We start from the raw sequence: 14,386 nt of genomic DNA on the forward strand, positions 1-14,386 counted from the left end.
AACTTGGTAAAGTTTTCAAAAAAGCCATAAAGCTAAACATTGAGGTAGCAGTATCAGAGAATGTCCTCTATCATAGAAATCAGTTTGGTTTTAGTAAAGGGAAAAGTACAATAGATGCTGCTGAAACCCTGAACAAGGAAATAAAAACTGTCACACACTTTATCTAATCACAATATTTGTTGACTTCAAAGCAGCATTTCACTCAGATTGAACTACTCAACCTGACACTACCAGCTAACCAATTCAAAATCATCCGCAACTATTATTGAAGATAGGATAACCATATTGCAAAGTAAGCACCTGCAGAAGGAGAAAAAACTCACAAAGGGAGCTCCGCAGGATTCAATCCTTGGTCCATTACTTTGGAATGCCATGGTGAATTGGTACTTCCGTACAGCCCTTCCCAGGGGTGTAGTACAATGGCTTATGCGGATGACATCGTAATAACCATCAGAGAGAACACGAGGAAGGAAATTGAAGACAAAGCTATAGAGTGCATGGATAAGTAAACCACGTGGAGTTCTTCAGTTAAATGAAAAATCTCGGCAGGGAAGACTGTATATGTGTTTTGGAAAGAGCCTTCAAAGGAATCCTACCATTGAACTGTATGGGAGAAATGTCAAGAGAGTTTCTCATTTGTAATACCTTGGAATAATTTTCAACAACAAATTGACCTTCCAAACACATGTGAGCTATATTGTTGCCAAAGTAAAAACAATATTTTAAACCCTACAAAGATATTTTAAAATTCACTTCTCCATTGAAAATAGAAGTCTAAATATCCTCTATTACTCAGTGGAACTACCAATTCTACCTTATGGGTGCAAAGTTTGGGGAGAAAAACTAATTTTGAATAGAATAGACTGCAAATTGAACGAGGCCCAAAGATGCTGTTTACCTTGGATAGCTTAGGGTATAGGACCGTTAGCAATCATGCCCTTACTGTTATAACTGGGATCACGCCAACAACCCTAGCAATCATGGGGTGAAAAGCTATTTCAGATTTATAGGGAAAAGAGGTAACTAACCTACCAGGCAAAACAATTGAACATAACCGATTAAACATAGCCAAGAGACAATTTAGAACCCTTGTCTTAAACGAATGGCAGAAAAGATGGGATGCAGTAACAACAGGAAGGCTAAACCACCAATTCTTCTCTAAAATTAAGGCATGCCTTGAACTAAAATTTGAAATGAGCCAAAAGCTAACGGAACTCTTAACAGAGCATGGGAACTTACAGGCCTATCTTAAACACTTAGGCACAACCAACGAAATGGAATGCAGTTGCAGAAAGGACAAAGATATGGTAAAACACCGCAAAATTCATTGCCCATTATACACAGAAAACTAGAGACAACTGGCGGAAATAAATAGAGGCTAAATAACATCCCTGAAAGACATTGGAAAACTAATACTGACAAATTCAGAAACAATTTAAGAATTCCTGAAAGAAAACATCCAGGCCAGTGACGAAGATATCCTAGGAGTAAGAAGAAGAAGAGCCTACACAAACTATTTATGAATCAAGATAAAGTGACATGGAATTCAATCATATATTTTATTATTACCAATTTATGTGTTATTGCGAATATATTATAATATGTATGAATAATAATTATGTAATATGCATGTTTTTGTTAATCATGTATTAATATGCAGCTTAGGGGGTAAAAGCAAAGGTACCCAAAAACTATGTAGATGAGTGAAAAAAATAAACTCAGAGGGATCAACTGGAGGTGAGGGGGAAATGGGCTAATCACCTGCTACCCTTCAAATCTATATAGTCTCTCTTTTGTTTGTGCTACATGCCAGAGAGCCTGGTTTTGAGTACTTGCTTGAACAGCAATCACCAATCATGAAATTTAAGAGAAAATAGATGATGAGTGGGAAAATAACTTAAATCTTTGTAATCCTTATGTCACAATTTTGAGCAGGGTGAGAGCAAATCAACTGACTTGTCCAATTGCATATGTCCAATGCAGATGACTTCAATCGGCACTTGGTCCAAATTTATGATTAAAGTGATTGCATCCCACACCACTATAAATGTCTTAGGTATTTTTCCTAATTTCAAGGTCAGAAAATTACGGAGCTTATGGTTTTCATTTGGTTTCGCTTCATATCTGAAAAAACCTTTTTCTACTACTTTACATTTCTCAGCATATTTGATGACATTTCTCTTGATAATTTGAATTTTTTTAACCAGTACCCTCATATCAGTTGTCTTTAAATAATCAATGGCCAATTTCAACTTTTTTTAATACTTCCCCTCCCCTTTGGTAAGCATCTTTAAGATAAGAACCCCCTCCTCCCCACATCTAACATAATATTTGGCGCTATAATAATGTAATATCATTAATACTATATATATATATATATATATATATATATATATATATATATATATATATATATATATATATATATATATAATATATATATATTGCAGGGCCTTTTTCTTACAAAGAAAGAATATTTTATAATTTGGTCAAATGCATTTTTTACTGCCTTACCCGCATCACACTCAATTATGTGTTTTTATTGAAATAAGTACACTAACCTGAATGATGAGCAATTTGTAAATGTAAGTTTGCAAATAGTTTTCTGTATTATCTCCCGTTAAAGGATTTTTCACTCTTTCTCGCAATTGTTGAAGTTGCAAAGTGGATAACTAAACCTGAAATATGTCTTCCCCCTGGAAAGGATAAATTGAGCTTCTTACAGCCTTTTCAAGACTGACTAAATTAAATAATATTTCCTTAATCTATAAAGATTTTTTACACCCCTGTAAAAGGTAGAAAAAAAGGAGGGGGATATTGAGATTGGTACTACCACACCAATCTCAATATTCCCCTCCTTTTTTTTCTTCCTTTACAGTGGGGAAAAACCTTGAATGAGTCACGGAAATATTATTTAATATAGTCAGTCATGTCTTCCCCATACAGGCATTATATGAATGAAACTAATATCAAATACAGGTTGATTCAGGGAAAACTTTTTCAGTAATTTATTTCATCAAAGGCATTTTATATATGTAAGCACACAGTTTATTATTTCTATGAAAAACATTTTAACACCATAGCATTGAATAGTTAATCTACTATTTGGACAAAACAATCTTATTCTGATGGCCTGTTCGCTTATTGGTTTACTGCCCACATTTTTGGATTTCCTCCTCAATTTTCTTCTAATTAGCCCTAATTCTGATGGCATCCTTTGAAAATCAACCCTATATCATCTTATGAATGGATTGTGTAAATGATTTTTAAGACTTCTGCTTTGATGTTACCATTTGCCATTGGACTCTGTTATTCTCTCTATTTATTTTTATTTTAGCTCATTCATTTTATTCTCTGCATTCACTTTTTGTCACATATCTGCATCTTCTGTAAAGTTAATTCTCAAAATAAGAGTGTGCAATACACTTAGTCCATGTGGTAATTTTTTATTTCAAATTTTACTGTAGAATGAGTTCATGCTGAAATAGGCCCTGATCTAAACTATTGCCCAACTGTAAATGTTTTTAAAAACACGCCTGTAATATATCAGGAATATCTCTAGAAAGACTTCAGTAGGTAATGCATTATGGTCAGTGTGACATAGTTTTTGTTTCAATGAACTGAACTTAAACATCTTATAAAAGAACTCTTTATGCATAGGGAAACTGTTTTAAAAGATTCTCCAATAACCGCTTACAGTTCCACCTGACATAATTATATTGAAATTATATTAGAATATATTTTGAGGTATTTTAAAAATAAATAACCTATCTGTCATTAATTCACTTCTTGCAAATACTAATTTCAGGAAAGGAATTCTTCTCTTAATGTTCTTAACTCTAAATTCGGCAGCCTATATTACAACAAAATTCTCTGAAAATACCACAACGTCTCTAATATATTCTATCCTATCTTAATGTTTAATAAAATATTACCCATCAAGCATTCTAGATGAGATGCATCTATTACCTATTTCTTTCCCTTCACCCTTCTCTTTCAAATTCCCTCCTCCTGCCTCTGCCTTTATTTTTATCTTCTAATTATGCTACAATATTTGTTATATGAGTTTCCGCTCCTTAAAATCCCTTTGAAATTTATATTTTTCTCATTTTATGCATAATTTTCAAGAGATCCTCCCGGGTACTGATATTCCTTAATTACTTCTCTGCTTTTTACCCCCCTCTCACTCTTCCTCTCCACCCTTCCTTTCTTCCCCCTTAATCCTTAGATTTAAATACCGGATGTAGTTTTCTCCATATGTGGAGACACTTGCCGTGATTACCCATTTGGAATCACCTCTTCTTTCCTACCTCTAATATATAATTGGGCTTTCTGGAAACAGTCTTGGGGAAAATTTTCCCCAATTTTGAGTTCAGTTCAAGTAACTCTCATTTGAAATACATTCTGACATTTGAAATCCACCTGATTGGAAAATATATCGATCATGGATTCTTGCTTAGAGAGATTTATGCAATGAATGCCCACCCAGGGGGCTTGAGTTAAAATCCCGGTGGTGTTGAATATTTTTCAGAGGTACTTCGATCCCTACTTGAGGTGCTTTGTGGAGGGCACTTTGAGTGAGTACGCCATCCGTCGGATGGGACGTTAAGCTGCGGGCCCCTTGGCACCTTTCGTAAAGAGTAGGCTAATGCCGACACCGGGTTTCTCTCCACCCTTCATCCTTTCCTGTCCATCCCCTATGGCGCAAATGACCTCGGCAGTCAGTCACCTCCCCTAAATACTACTACTCTAATTTTACAAAACTTTTATTGCTCAAATTAATATTTTCATGATCTAAGATGTTGTTTGATGTTAATATTGACCAATTATATTGAATGCTATTGCTTAATGCTATTGATTCATATTATGTTTAATATTTGGATGTTACTTATAAGTATATTTGTGAGTGCGTGTGTGTGTGTGTGTATTACTTTGGCCATATGTATTGATTGTGTACAGTAGGTTAAAATGCTAATCACCCTTGATTTTTCATAGGCATGCATTAAATACACCAACTTTTCTGGTAGCAAAGAACATCTCATTCACCAAAATGTCATTGTGACACACTACCCTAATGTACATATTTAGTTGCATTCCCCCACACAACCCAATTCATCTCATTCACATTCAACATTAACTGATTCATTGGTGTAACAAAATGTAAAATAACTGGACTGAAATACTTTTTTTCCAAAAATGTTTTACGGCAAACTGAAGTGGCTGAGTACATTGAAACGTGTTGGAACAAGCAAAATGTAACTGCTAAACAGGCATAACACCACCCACAGATGAAGAGAATGGGGAACCATGTGGAGGGTGCAGGATATTTTGGCATTGGCATATATTCTGATTCTGTACTGAACCGCATTGCTATCTAAAGGTATTTTTCCACACCAGAGGAATGTTTTAATATGCACTGATGATAATACTACCAGGTGTATTGAAGGTCTAAAATAAGGTAATAGGGAATATTTAGCAAATCTACAGATGCTCTAGTGTAGGAATAATAAAAGAACAACAAACTTAAGCATGTATAAAATATTCAAGTGACCAGTGGTCACCTGCAAATCAGGCATTTGGCTGGAAATAAGCTGAAGATTTTCAAAAGAAAGGTTCAAAATAAATACATAGGCTGATTAGAGAATGCACTGAATGTATAATATATATATATATATATATATATATATATATATATATATATATAGTACCTGGGAACTGAAATCAATGACTGATGTAGATATTTAACAGCTTTCTTTTTAATGGGGTGAGATGGGGACTTAATAGTCCCTTCTTCCACCTAACCTCTGCAAATTTGTAACAAAATTAGCTGATTTGTTTAGTGGGCATAGCTGGGAAGGTTATCGCTTACAGATTGATTTAGACCAAAAGAAACCAACTAATTTTATTTTTGTGAAAAAAATAGATTTAATGCATTACTTTCTGTTTTATCATGAAGAAGAAATTCTAATCACGCACCATTGATGATTAGTTAGTTTAATATATTTTTTGATCACAAAAATGAGTTTAGAGCATTCATAGAAAATGATGTATTTAAGGGAGCTCATGTGTGCATTCTATTCATAGACTATTAAGTTGATTGATAACCATTGGAGGCCAAATTCCATGTTTCTTTGAAGGCAAGGGATATATAAGGCAAACAAAGGTATCCTACGCCGATATTCCCTGTGTTTGGTGGTTCATTTCATGACAAAGAACATTGTCTTTTTAAGTTTACGTTTACCCATATTCGCGCATGATTTCCTGTGATACCACTGTGATTGTATCCATGCCTCGTCTGTGTGCTTGTTAATATTAACATTAAGAAAGCCTTTAAGCATAATGGTGTTTGAAGAGTTTAAGCATTTGGTAATACCCTTAGAGAAAATATAAGTCTACATTAATGCAACTGAGTAATCATAGGTCATTCTTCAAACTTTGGCAAAGGGATATACCTTTCCACTTAATAGAAAGAGCCCAAAAATTGATAGTCAACAAATATTAAAAAGGGCCACCAGGGATTAATTGTTACTTACAAATTTAATTGATACTTAGCTAAATTTTAAAAATATGAATCCTTCAGCTATTAAAATTCCGCAAAAATATAAATGAACTACACACGACGAAGCATATTTTTAAAGAAATGCTTACGAGAAAAAATGACCGAAGAATTGCCCGGGAGTAAAATACCATATAATAGGATATTAAGACTAAAATTATTGGTATCAAATTCTATCTGACCTTATGAATTAAAGCAAATTTTAAAAAATGGATTAGCTATTTAGACTAATTACAGCCTGACATTAGGAAATAAATACGAATCTAGTCCCAAACATCGCCTATGTTATTGCATTAAAAGTAAGAAATGGAAAATTTCAATAAAAACTACCGAATGAACTGTAAAGTGAACTCATAATTACGTAAAACCCATTACGCGGCTTATTCTACCACACACAAATGTTTGCACAAGCTATCTCAAATATTTACATTCGGACAGCATTTGTTAATTTCTTATTCTTCCCATATTTAGATTGTTGGAGTAATGCGTACGGTGTCCGAACTCGATTGCTTTTTCATTATGCGCCCAACATTTAGGCTGCTAAAAATGGAACTTAATGCTGGCGCCCAACCAGTTTCGACGCGGATAGCAATTTGGATCTTCATTTGTTTTTTTGTGCTACGAAAAAGATAGATATGAAATGCGATTCATACTCACAGTGGTTAAGTAGTGTCGTCGTTGCCCTCGGTGGGCCCTGGAACCTATTTTAGGTTATTTGCTTATGGTTTCCATTCAATCGCAAATAGAGGAATTTCTGCTTAGCATACTCTTCAAATTTCAAGGAAAAAATGTTCTGGTTTAAAACGTATTTGGTACTTCGTGGATTCTGATCGAAAAGACAACTCTCGTCACGAACAGTGGGCCCTGGATGCGGTACTAGGACGTGAGCATAGAATTTGCGTATGCAGTCGATTATTTAGGTGTACTATTTATTGCAATGTCAATTTTAAAGACAAAAATGTTCTATTTTTAGGAGATATTGTCGTATTCTTAGAAAATGCGCTATCTAAGACGACTGATGTTGTGGGCCAGTGCAAAATTTTAATTGGTGATTTAATTTTTCAATCGAACAATAAAAATGCAGTTGTACTGGAGTAGGATCCAAATATTCTCTGATCAAAATTACGAAAATATCTCTTATACCAATGTGTACCAGTTATTTTCTATGATATTCTCGATTTAAAAATGTTTATCTGCCGAAAACGTTTCACATGTTACTCACAAAATTTAAAAAAACACATTGTCTCCGTTTAAGTCAATTAAAGCAATAATTTTAGTTGGGTTAAAATAGAATTATAAGCGATGGAATATTCCTTATTTTACTAGCTCAACTTATTTATGAAGTCTCAGGATAAGTGGGAGAGCAGGGCAAATGAATACGTAGATGATAAGTTTGGGTTCAGGAAGGGTAGAGGAAAAGTGAGGTTTTATGGTTAAGCTCTGAAAGAGTTGATACTCATACTTTTTCATCCTAATGTCAGAATGCAGCTTTTTGGTTGATGAAGCTATTGGATGGGCGGTACTAATTATGGTTTTAATGTTGTACCATGTCATTGCTCCTTCTGATAGCCCGGGAAAAGAGAAAATTGTCTAAACACAGTCGTCCTAGTTTTAGCAGAATGCGTTAGAGGACGGGATTTCACAGAATGGTGCTACAAAGGTCTATTGTCTTGCGCCACTAGGCGGATGTTTAAAGAACTACCAGTGCCAGTCACATCTCTAGATAGCTCTTGCCTTTTCCCCTGATCCCGGGAATTCCCCCTCTTCGTAAAGGGGGAATAAGGCAAGTGGAGCGGCCAGTTAGTTGGTGAGTGGTGACTTGGGTGGTCGTACAAGAAGTCGCGGAAGGGGAGGTTGTGAATTGTGTTCGCGCAAGAAGTATTAGAAGATAAGTTTTTCAACGGGATATTAACTTATTGAAAGGTAAGCTTCCACTGAAGTAAATGGCCTGTTACTTCAACAAATTTTGAACCGTTTTGGTTTGTCTGAAAGCTCGGCGGCATATCTGAACCGTATTTGGACAGGTTAAGTTTCAGTTTTGAGATAGTGATGTCTAAATATTTAAAAATATATATCCAAAGCAGATTATTATGCATAATGTATTTCTTGGCGTAACTTTTGGAATTAGCTATTGACGTATTTTCAATTTGTCGATCCAGAACTGTCCCCTATCAGTAAGAAGTAACGAACTCCCAACCCTTTCTGACGGGTTTGATTCCTTCCATCAATAGCGTGTCAGAATTTTTCTTTCTCCTAGCTTTCATCCCCAAAAACGACGTCTTGCTCATCATTTTATGGATATTTTAAAGGATATCCTTGCTCGAACGTGACAGTTAATTTTTTAATTAAATAAATAATTTTAAAATTGATTAATTATTTTTTTTTTCATTAATATATCCTTCTAATCTCATATTACTCTGTCTTTCACTCCCTGAATTAAAGTAAAATACATTCCAAATTGACAATTTTTCGGCACAAGTTGAGGAATAAAACAATCAATTAACTGCCTGATTGTAATATATTCATTGTCAGAGCCTTTGAGCAACAGTGCCTTGTTTAATTGTCGTACCTTCCGTCACGTCGCGGTTGCATGGCGAATACGACACATGTCCATAAACTCCTCGGTACCCCCCTGTCGGCACGGCGTAGTCATTTGCCGAGGTGCTTTACAATATTAGCTTTCGGTGACCTCTGAAAATTACTGCAATATTTGTTGCAATATCCAGCCCGTTGTAATTACTTTCCGCGTATATTTATATGGCAATTAAAATATTTATACTTTTCCGGGATTGACTAAAACGTGAAATTTCTTGATTTCGAGTAGGTATTTAAAATAATTTCATTTATTCTTGTTCCGTATAAAATACGCTTGTATTAATTGAGGTCATCGGTAAGCTGTGATTCAACTATGGATAACTGTAATGACAAATAATGGAAGATTTACTACGCCTGCGTGCGTTATGTTATTTCGTTTTTGGTATTCTATGACTTCAGTATGACTGATTTGCCTTATCACTGAAACTGTGGTGTTCAGATCAAAAATTGATTTGACGTGCTTACCTCCCTAATTTCCTTTCAAATATCCTAATTATATATATATATATATATATATATATATATATATGTCTATTTATTTTTTTGGTGTATGCCATCATTTTAATGTCGACGGACAAGGGGGAAGTCCCAGGACGAAACTAATGTAGTCCTCATTGGTCCTTCTTGTTCGTTCTACTTCCAGATTTTCTTCTTCTCCACATGTTTCCCAATGGATCTGATGATGTATATGTTCTTCTTTTTTGAGGTTTCTTCGAATTTTTCTTTTGCAGCCTTGGGTCATTATTCATCTGTTTAAAGTTCATTGCTCTCCAAAATCACCGCATTTACACTGCCTGGCCCTCTTTGTAGTTTATACTACGTGTATACAAGTCTCAATGAAATGAAAGGTTCCAGTTTGTATGTATTAATGGATTCCCTGGCTCCTTTCTTACTTCCACGCTTGTGTTGCCAGCATTTAGTAGGCCCATTGGGGGAACCCCTTGGCCCCGGCTGTTTAGCTCTTTCCTTCTTGCTTCTTCGATCTTTGCAAAAAGTGATTCAGAATTACGAAAACATTTTTACTTTTTTCTACTTTTATTTCTTAGTTTTTTTATCATTTTTGCCTTCTGGACGCTTTTCGCAGTTAATAATTTTCTTTTTATTTGCTGCTTTTCTTATATTTTCATAATTTTTTTTATATGTAGCATTTAAAATAAGATAATTGTAAATTTTAAAGTATCAATCCTGGGTTAAAAACTCTTTTTGGTACACAATGGTGTTCATGTGAGTGCTGGGCGGTAATGGTGCAGAAATAGGCGGAACCAAAACACAAGGTAAGGTAGGAAACGATTTAAGTCAGATTTTTCATATTAGGACAAAAAAAAGTTGAATAGCGCCGCAATATCATTGAAGTTTTTTGTTCCGTTCTGGTAGATATCCCCAGTCGTTGGGGAGGGTTCTAAGAGTTTATATTTCTGTTCTTCGGTCATCAGTTTCCATCTTTAACGATTCTGGAAACATTTTAAATTAATGCTTGCGATCATTTTTTTATTCACGTTGTCTACACTAAGCCTACAGCCACAGTAATCAACCGGAAGTTTGCGTTAATGGGCGAGCCCGGCACGGCGCAGCGTCTGAAATTCACACGTCAATAGCAGACGGAGGGTTAGTTAATTTTCCTATGCCGCTTGAAGTTTCCCAGGAAGCCTCAGAGCTTATTTCTCAAAAATGCAAGTCAATTTACAGGTCCTCTGGTTAGTTTTAAATGGATTGTAAAATTGTCATTTGTGTCATACTGTGTAGTGCAGACAAGGGAGGAATGCTAATCCATGTATAACCATCAGCATACCCCTTTATGTGCAAATCACTAGGATTGGTGAACAAACTTTATAGCTTTGAGAAACGAGTCACTGGTACTCGAACAATCACAGCGGTTAGGTGAGACGAGGGTGGGCAGTGGCATCGCTAGGAATCGAACCCAGGCCGTTAGGTCAGTAGCCGAACGCTCTAATCGCTGGCCTACCGCGCCTCTTGCTTATGTCATTAATTAAGCCGAAATGAAAATGTCTGTGATTCATCCGTCTCTACTTGTCATTGTGCGCTCCCTGACAAACTTTTCCTCAGAGGGCGTAAAGCTCCATGGTGAAGGAATTACCCACGGAGAAACAAGTTACGGTTAATCCTTTTGTGGACTAATTCATTTGTCTTTAATCCATCACGTGACTGCTGGGTGTCAGGAAGTGCGCTGAAGTTAAACTAAATATAGAAAGATGTCATATACATTTTTACAGAATCTTCTTTTTCTACCCTGCGATATTATCACAGTAATAAATCTTTTCGTGGTTTTTAAATGGTTTTGCAGTAAGTGGAATAAGCTTTCATTTGAAGTTTGATCTCGGAATGTTGTCTTTACTCGAAGACTATATGCAGACCGCGATCACGTGCCCAATTTTCGGGAACATCATAGCTAGGGCGAAGGCAGAACGGGAAACTTCCCAAGAGTTTGACGGACTGTGCATAATCTCTGTATGCATTCAAGCGTAGACTTAAATTTTCTACACAATGACCTCGCCTAGTGTTCACATTGAATACAGAATTTGCCACTAAAGGTGGGTATTGTGACTAAAATCCCTTCTTTCTCAGTACATCTTCCGTCCAGTCCAAATTTTCCAATTCCAGTCGCTCGAGGGTTTTGCATGAAGATAAGTGAAGGCTATCTGGCCGAAGCGTCTTTTGTAATCATGCGTGGCCATTATTTCAATTTTCACTCTTGCTTTTACTCGCTATCTTTAAAAATATATCGCGGCTCCCAGAAAGTATCATGATGGTATACGACTCCTTCTGATAGTCGAACAGAATCATCCAATATGAAGCTTACCAAAGTATTGTTGGTGGACAAGACCCGAGATGATTGTTGGACTTGCGGTGAAAGTTGATGTGGCAATGACCTCGCAGCTCATTTACAAAATATTGAGTGCTCGGATTGCATTACACACTCCACGACGGAGAGAGATCTCCGAATGATGAAAAGGGTTATTGAATTGGTAGAAACTGGTGTAAAAAAACATGCCTTCCTATTTAATAATGCGCGTATATTTCATTAATTCAAGGTCTTCTTAACTGGAACTATCTACCGACAGGTTTCAATCGGTTGCCCTCCATTGCACTTGATTCTAAAATGTGTACTTCCATTTGTCTATCAATCTATATGATACCCTACAAGTCAACACTTAGGCGTGTGGCACAGGGTGATTGCACACCAGCTGGAAAATTTTGCTTATCTCGGGGAAAATTGAAAAAATAAACCTAGTGTCAGCTAATTACTTTAGAGGATTTAATCATCCCAGAGAGATAGTTTGTACCAGACTAAATCTTATTTCTAGGCCTCATCGATCCGCATTTTCTAAATTTACTGCATATCTCAAAAAAACTAATTTATTTCCAGAATACTGCTGTTGGTTTGCTGGGAACCAAAACTTAATCATTGAATGTTTTCTTTGATATGTTTGTATTGTACAAAAGGAAGCTGTTCTTACGCTGTTTCGCAAATCGCAATGAACAATTTTTCTTACAATTCAACGCTTTCACGCCTTGAATTCCACGTGAAAACTTTAATTGCAAGAATACACTCGTCTTGACGCTTGACCGAATAGGCCTTGGTCTCTTTGAAATAATTGATGTTTCAGAATCATTCGCCTTAGTGGAGTGAGGGGTCAGAAAAAATACCGTGTGTGTCTGTATGTATGTGTGTATATGAATATATACACACACATACATACATTACCGTGTGTGTGTATATATATATATATATATATATATATATATATATATATATATATATATATATATATATATACATACACGGTAGTTATATTCAATATAAAATTCCATTAACCCGTGTGCCAAGTTACTGATATTTGGGATGGTAACATTTTCCGAGCGTCGAAGTCTCCTGAATGTTATTTTTTTGTTTCCTAGTAGTAGTAGTATTTGGGGGAGGCGACCTACAGCTAAGGTTATTTGCGCCATTAGGACAGGAAAGGATGAAGGGTGGAGAGAAACCCGGCGTCGGTATTAGCGTACTCTTTACGAAAGGCGCCAAGGGGTCCGCAGCTTAACGTCCCATCCGACGGACGGCGTACTCACTCAAAGTGCCCTCCACAAAGCACCTCAAGATCAGGATACCACTGAAAAATATCTGCCGCCTCCGGGATTCGAACCGGGGCCCTCTGGGTGGAAAGCCAGTACGATAGTCACCACAGCATACCGATCCCCCCTTTGGAAAATAATTTTGATTTTTTACTCATATAAGTCATCAATGCGATTAATTGTTATTTGTTGATTCTTACCAAGCGTGTTTGTATACTTTGCTGAAAAGGCGTGTATTTCAATGGGTTCATTCATGAATCAGATACGTCACAGGGTTTATACATAACCTTCCCCGCAGTTCAGCACCAACGTTCCACTTCTTCAATTACTTTCAAAGCGTACCATTAAGGTCTTTGCACGCATTACTTGGAATCTTCAGAAATTTAAGAATAAATTTAATATTTCAACAAAGGAATAAAATGTGGATTGTAAGGCGTTACTTTGGTTAGTAGGTTGAAATTTTGCTTTTCACATTGCAGAGTAAGAAGGTGAGCCAAGCAGTGAGAAAATTGAAAGGAAAATTTCGTCCGGTAAATAAGTTTTTAAAACGAGGTAGGAGTTAATGACAGGTACCTAAGTAAAAATGAAAAGAAAGGACTGACGGGGAGTATGAAGTTAGGTTTTGTATAACCCCGATACTTGGCCATTGAGCAAGTAAAATCAGCGTAGGTTGGAATCTTTTGAAATTTGAGTGTGAAGAAGGATGGAAAAAATAAATTGGAAAGGAAATAAAATCGTGTGGAAAATGTGTGTAGATTTCTCGTTTGACTGGATGAACCAACGCAGAATAAATCACGTAAACTTGCATCTACAAATAGAATTAGAAGATGTTAGTTTTAAGTAGATTCATAATAGATATGTTGGCACAAAGTTGGACAGTAAACCTCTCGATGAATTTTTAAGTATGGGAGAGGAAAGAAAGTTGTGGAAACCGTTGGTAGGTGGTAGGTTTTCGATGGACACAACTAACAAATAAATATTTTATTTCTCCAAACAAAACACAATCCAACATCCTACTATACAACAACTCCTTCTTCATCCATATATACTTCCCTCATCCCGTCCAGCATTCTTATCCCATTCCTGCCCCTTCCTCGTTTGACAAACATTCTCCAATCTATTAGTTTTCAACATCCAACTGCCGAT

Source organism: Hetaerina americana, unplaced genomic scaffold (genome assembly GCF_022747635.1).
Source record: "Hetaerina americana unplaced genomic scaffold, ioHetAmer1.1.p SCAF_11, whole genome shotgun sequence".
In the NCBI taxonomy this organism is placed as follows: domain Eukaryota; kingdom Metazoa; phylum Arthropoda; class Insecta; order Odonata; family Calopterygidae; genus Hetaerina; species Hetaerina americana.